We start from the raw sequence: 6,662 nt of genomic DNA on the forward strand, positions 1-6,662 counted from the left end.
TTGATTGCAAGTGATGTCAAGTGGTATTTAGAGGAACCTCCTCCTTGTGTTTGGTTCCATGGTGGAATGGTGAGCCCTCTGGACTCTGGATCCAGTGATCCCAGTTCAAGTCTTGGTGGGACCTTCCTGTCTGGAATGTGTCCCATGTAACAAACTGATCAAGAGATGCAATGTGGCTCTAATGTTCTGGTTCATTTCTTACTGCCATGAACACAGACTGTGTGTTTAATGTTAACAATAAATGCAACAACTAAGGAGCCAGTAGCTCCTGTGGAAAAAAATTCTACTTTGTCAGTGAATTAATTCAGTCTGCAACTGTCAGTGTCTGTCAGGATGGCCGAGCGGTCTAAGGCGCAGCGTTCAGGTCGCAGTCTCTCCTGGAGGCGTGGGTTCGAATCCCACTTCTGACAAAGGACATTTTCTCCACATTCCCATGCATCCACAGTGGTACATTCCAAACCCAGTTGAAGCTGCTCTCCACTGATGGGAGTGAGTGGTTAAACTGGCAGCAGAGGAGGCAAAGGAGCTTCCCTGTGATGGTCCAACATTGCCTGGTTTCCTCCAACATGGAGCAGCCACCAAACTCTAACTTCAATGTTGGATCAAAGTCTGCTGAAGAAATGTGTTTGGTTCAAAAACCCATTTGTGTTCATCCTTCAATTCACATTTTGTCCATTAACTTCATAATCAGAGTCTCCATCTCATCACATGACTAAAGTCTGGGTTCTGTATTGGTGGTAAAATATCCTTCCATGCCCCTCACTAGTTTGCACACAGAAAAGCATATTTTACTGGTTTCAGATCTCTTAGCTTGTTCTCTCACTTAAACCAGCTGAGGCAGCTTTCATTGTGTGATTGATTTAAAATATAAATATGGAACAGAACCATTGGAATCAGATGTCAGGACATTTGAAGGAATGTCAATCTCCTGTTGAAATGTTGCAGTGTGCAGCTGAGGCTCTCTGGCAGTGGCACCAGGAGCCACAATGGCAGAACCTGGACCCTCCTGGAGGAGAACCACAGGTGAGGGCCTTCTTGGCTCCAGATTGATGGAAATCAAGTGTCTGAGGCTGTTAGCAGCCATGAAGTTGATCTGGTTGGCACTGGTATTTGTTCTTGATGCAGCTCAGGAGTGATTCAGGAGAAGAGTTTCAGAACAGCCCAGGTTGGGGACTGGAATTTTAGAATTTCCCCTGGAACCAGACAACCTTGGGAGGTAAAACCTCCAATCATAGCCACTCAGATGCAGCAGCAGAAGAAGCTGTCATCCACCCTGACAGTCAGAGCATCAAGTCAAGAAAACATCACCATCTTGTAGTTCCAAACCTCCACCTGTCAGATTCAGCTACTTCTTATTGTGGGACTTTAAACTTGAACACAATGGAATTTGGACAAGGAGTTTTCCTTCCAGTCCAAACATCATCGTCCAGCCTCCAACCAGAGGTCCATCAGTTATCATGGAGCCACAGGTGGAGTCTGGATTCTTTTCTAGAATGAGACGGCAATGAGAGTCCTGCCAAGTGACATCAGTCACACGACTGGATGACTTCAGTCACGCGACTGGATGACTTCAGTCACGCGACTGGATGACTTCAGTCACGTGACTGGATGACTTCAGTTACGTGACTGGATGACAGTGTAGATGCCATTGTAGAGGTTGGGGAAATAGTCTCTGAGAATCCAGCTTGAACCCACAGCCTCCTTGTTTTCCAAAAACCCAAACAGCAACCATCAGTCTCCCTCCAATCCTGTACTTTGGTAAACAACAAAAACAGAGTAAAAGTCTCTGGCAACATATTTGTTTCCTGTAGGGTTTCTTCATGTATGTGTGGTGTACCTGCTTTCCCAGAGGACTGCCATCTTTGTTCTGTGGGCTGACATGTTTTAGTGTCAGCACAGGTCTTTGCGCTGAGACTGAACTCTCATTCTCCTCCAAGTATTATTTCCACCTCACACATGACTCAGGAGTAGCGTGGCCGTCTGGCAACCAAAGGGTGGCTGGTTTGATCCTCACTTTCTCCAGTGACCATGTCAAAGTGTCCTTGAGTAAGATACTGAACCCCTAAATACTTCTGATGAGTAGGTTGGCTCCTTGCATGGCAGCCTTCAGCATCAGTGTGTGAGTGTGTGTGAATGAGAGGACATTGTTCAGCTCCTTGAGGGCTGCTGAGGTAGAAAGGCTCTGTACAAACTGAGTCCTTTTACCATTTCTTTCCTGCTTCTAGCAGCGCTGTTTTCACTTCCTGTGACCGTGGAGGAAAGGGGTCCCCCTTCAGAATAAGTTTGATATCATTGTTACTTCCTCTTCAACATGCCTTTAGCAGACCAACTCAGAGAGCAGCACAGTGAGGTAGTGTGGCCGAGCGGTCTAAGGCGCTGGATTAAGGCTCCAGTCTCTAAGGAGGCGTGGGTTCAAATCCCACCACTGCCATCATGTCCCAGGTCACTGGAGAGGTGTGGCTCTCACAGCCTTTCCTTTCACTTCCACAGGTATCTTCAAACCTGTGACCAAAAGAAGAAGTAGGTCCTGAAAACTCTCCAGCTGGTCCAGAACGCTGCGGCCCACGTGTTGACTAGAACTAGTAGACAGTACTCCTGGACTGGCTTCTCTGCATGGCTCCCTATCACATTCAGAATAGAATTCTAAATTCTCCTTCTACCATCAAAGTCTTCAACAGTCAGGCTCCTTCCTACCTGACAGAGCTCCTAGTCCCCTATTATCCAGCTAGAACCCTTCGCTCCCAGGATGCAGGGTTACTGGTGGTTCCTAGAGTTCTAAAAGTAGACTGGGAGCCAGAGCCTTCAGCTATCAGGCTCCCCTCCAGTGGAACCGTCTCCCAGTTTCAGTCCAGGATGCAGACACCCTCTCGACCTTTAAGAGCAACCTTTTTGATCAGGCTTATAGTTGGGCTGCTTAGGGTGGCCCTTAGATATGCTGCTATAGGCTTAGGCTGCTGGGGGATCTCCCATGGTGCACTGGGCTTCTCTCTACTCCTCTCTGTCCTCCTTTATTTGTCATTTATAAATCATACTCAGATGTGTCACTAACTCCCTCTCCCTTCATCCCAGATGTCGGTGCTGCTGGAGGAGGCTGCAGACCTGAAGAGGCTCAAGCTGCCACCCGTAGCTCCACCTGCTCATCGTCTGTCCATCAGTCTCTTCCCTTCTCTCTCTCTTTATCTCTGTCCCTCTCTTTCCTTCTGTATATCTGTCTTCCTCCATTCTCTGTCTTTGTCTCTGCCCCGCTCTCCTGCTCTCTTTCCCCCCAACCGGTCAAAGCAGAAGGCCGTCCCCACTGATCCTGGATCTGCTCGATGTTCCTGCCTGTTAAAAGGAAGGTTTTTGTCACCACTGTTGAAGGATGTGCTGCTGGTGGAGAACTGTTGGGTGGAGGTTCATTGAAGGAGTTTGGTGCTGGACCTGCTCTACTAGTAAAGAGTCATGAGAGAACTTTGTTGTGATTTGGTTCAATACAAATAAAACTGACTTGACTTGACTACATCTATATACATGTACATCTCTATAGGTTTATCTTTACATCTCTATAACAACATCTTGTCTTATTATGGCAAAAGGTTTCTGAGGTTTGTACAGTAACTTGGGGGGGGGGGGGTACCACAGCATTAGCTGTTTCCCATGGACTCTGCATCATTCACAACTCCTAAGCAGGTTACTAAAACAATATTATGAAGAATAATAATCATTTACAATATTTTCATAAAGCAGCAAACCGACAGATCCTTGTCCCTGATTCTTCTCTCTCTCTGCCCTCCATGCAGGTCCTACCTCAGACGGTGCTCACAGTGGTTCTCAGTGAGCTCAGGGAGCTTGTGAGGATAACCAGACACATGAAAAACTAGAGGGAACATTGGCTGGAGCTCAGTGTCTCCTGATGTACATGGCAGGGCAGCTGCTGCTGATGTCATCAAAATGAGCCCTGGAATCACAAGGTTTGCTGTGACGAGAGGCACTGACATCAAGACATGTTTGGAGCTGTTTATGGTTGATGGTTCTGTTCATGCCACTGTCACTAAAAAGAGTCAGCATTGCTGTGACAAACCTCAAAGGAAAAAAAGTCCATGGTGACAAGTGGAAAGACATTGATGAGGGACACCTGGATGCTTCTATTGGTGTTCTTCTTCTTCCTGGAGTGTTCAGATCCTGCAGTGAGGCCACTGATCGTCTCTGGGACGCATCGACAGGCAGAAATATTTTCCGGGCCACAAGGCCACTTCAGAACTTTCAACGAACATCAAGAGTCCTCAGATTTGACGACAGAGACACCGGAGCAAGAACTGACAAGCTTGCCCCCATTGGGGATGTCTGGGAAAGATGGGTGCAGCTCCTTGCACCAACATTCAACCCAGGGCCAGAGGTGAGAGTGGATGAACGTCTTGTCCCTTTCTGAGGAAAATGCCCCTTCCAGCAGTCCATGCCCAGTAACCAGGAAGGACGGCAGAGCAGAGTTTGTGTTCTGGCCTGTTCTGCTTTTCATTTAGTGTTTATATTAAAGTTCTGTTGCTGAAAAAAAGACTTTTATGCCAAACCCAAAGGTTCATTTTATCATTTTTTTAATTGAAATCGAGGGTTTACTGACTAAAAAAAGGTCCAGAGGCCCACAACAAAATATTCAAATCAATATTTCCATGGATAAGGAAGCCTAACAAGGAAACCAAGAGATGGAAACAACTTGGATGATAGAAAATTGTTTTTAGTGAATTTTACAGCTGATTGAAGATGTGGGTCAAAACTGACCGTTACCATAGAGATGGGAACAGAAAACTCAAATGGAAGCTCAAAAGGGGACTTAGCTCCAATGGTAGAGTGCTAGCTTAGCATGTGAGAGGTAGAGGGATCCATGCCCTCCTTCTCAGAATACTTCAGCTTGGTCTGTTGATCAGAGGAGCTGCTGGGTGATGAATGCTGATGTTTGTCCACTGCTGTGATAAAGTGTCCCCTGTTACTGAGATGAAGATGAACACCTGCTCAGGTCAAAGCTGCAATCAAACCAGGGACTCTGAACCACACACAGTGAAGGAGTTTGTCCTGCAGGTTGATGGACGCTTATTAAGTTCTATCTTTGATCAAATATAAGAAATGTAAAATAATTCAACATTGATTGCATTTCCCTCCTTTCTTTGGTGCCCTCAGACTTTCTGAGAACTGTAGGAGGAACTGCTCTCTGTTCTGTGTTTGTTCTGCTCAGTGTAGGAAGGAACGAAGGAACGGAGCTCTAAGTTTTCCAGTTCCTACATCAGTGAACAGACTTTCTGTGCTGCAAGGAACCAAAGCTACTAAGGAGGATTACAGTTTGTCCTTGCAGGAGTCAGTGACTTAATAGAGTCAAACAAAGGGTTGAACCTGAATGAGACAGTCACCCTTCAACATGGGGCCATGGCAGAGTGAACCAAGAACACTACAATGGGGGTGAGAGTGGAGCCATGATGGACTCACAGTTCATCACCTCCACCATCATGTGGACCACCTGATCACCTCTCCCTCAACCTCTAAATAACTCATTCCCTGACCGGGAATCGAACCCGGGCCGCGGCGGTGAGAGCGCGGAATCCTAGCCACTAGACCATCAGGGACCACACTGCGCTCTCCAACAACAGAGACTATAGACAATGACTCAAGAACACAGGACTCTGTGGTCTCAGCTTGAGATGCAGAGGGTCCACCAAGACCACCAGACACCTCAGCCTCCTAAAGACAGTCCACCCCCAGGATCCTGCCCCCCTCTGCTCCAACTCAGCCCTCCATTCATAACTGACTTTGTCTCAGTCTCTTCACAATGCCAGTCACTGAAACACTGACAATGTAATGGGGGCTTCCTGTCTTTACTGCATTTTCTTCAAAGGATCCCGTGTGTCTTCTTTCTCTCTGTCTGTACTGGAGTGTGGTACCAGGCCCAGCTTGAATGGGTGACTGTGTCTGAGTGGGTCGAGGCTGGGCTGCAGGTATTGGGAGGTTAGAACCCATCTGTGAGGCTCCAGGTGGAGCGATCACCTGTGAGGGTCCAGGGACAGCAGGAAGCTGCACAGATGGTAAAGACATGGAGGGGAGACAGGTGGTGCTGGAGCAGTGACAGGAAGTGTCTGGCATTTTGGTTCATCCTGTGAGCTGACGTGAGGTTGTGGTTTTGCCTCCAGCCTCACCTCCTCATCAGTGTTCAAAAGGTTCAAAGGTGAAAAAATGGGATTCAACCAAACAGCTGGAATGAAGAGTTGGTAACACTTGCAGAGCTGCAGGGAGCTGGACAGGTCTCACCGTGGGGGGATTTGTCCCACAGATCCTGCTGAAGTGGTTCCTTCTCCTGAGACCTGCAATGCTGGCTGGACCTTTGGAAAAAGAACACAACAAATCTTCATAAACATTTACTTCAGCAGGAACACACAAGAAGGTGGGACTGGTTCCTTTTTCATGTTCACTATTTTGTCGTCTTGGTTCATGTTTTGGTTGTCAAAGTTAATTCTGAATATTTGTGGAAAGTTCGCCTGCCTTTACTTGTACCAATACTTCCTTTAGTAACAAATTAAAAAGCTCAAGCTAAACTTCAGTCAGGACAACCATTCTTTCTCATTCTTAGGCCTCTGTTTTATGTCCATGACCATCCTGTCTGTCACCTTTGGTGATGGAGACATCGGTTGATGACATCAGCA

General features: G+C 47.0%; 1 non-coding gene across 1 annotated transcript; it reads left to right on the forward strand.

The window, feature by feature from the left end:
* The first annotated feature begins 2,349 nt into the window (after nt 1–2,349).
* trnal-aag (transfer RNA leucine (anticodon AAG)) lies at nt 2,350–2,431 on the forward strand. Its single transcript has one exon. It is a non-coding gene; the product is annotated as a tRNA-Leu (tRNA).
* Nucleotides 2,432–6,662: the final 4,231 nt, after the last annotated feature.

This window comes from Aulostomus chinensis, chromosome 1, assembly GCF_037954235.1.
Source record: "Aulostomus chinensis isolate RoL2024-O1b breed Wild chromosome 1, RoL_Achi_v1.0, whole genome shotgun sequence".
NCBI classification, from domain to species: Eukaryota; Metazoa; Chordata; class Actinopteri; order Syngnathiformes; family Aulostomidae; genus Aulostomus; species Aulostomus chinensis.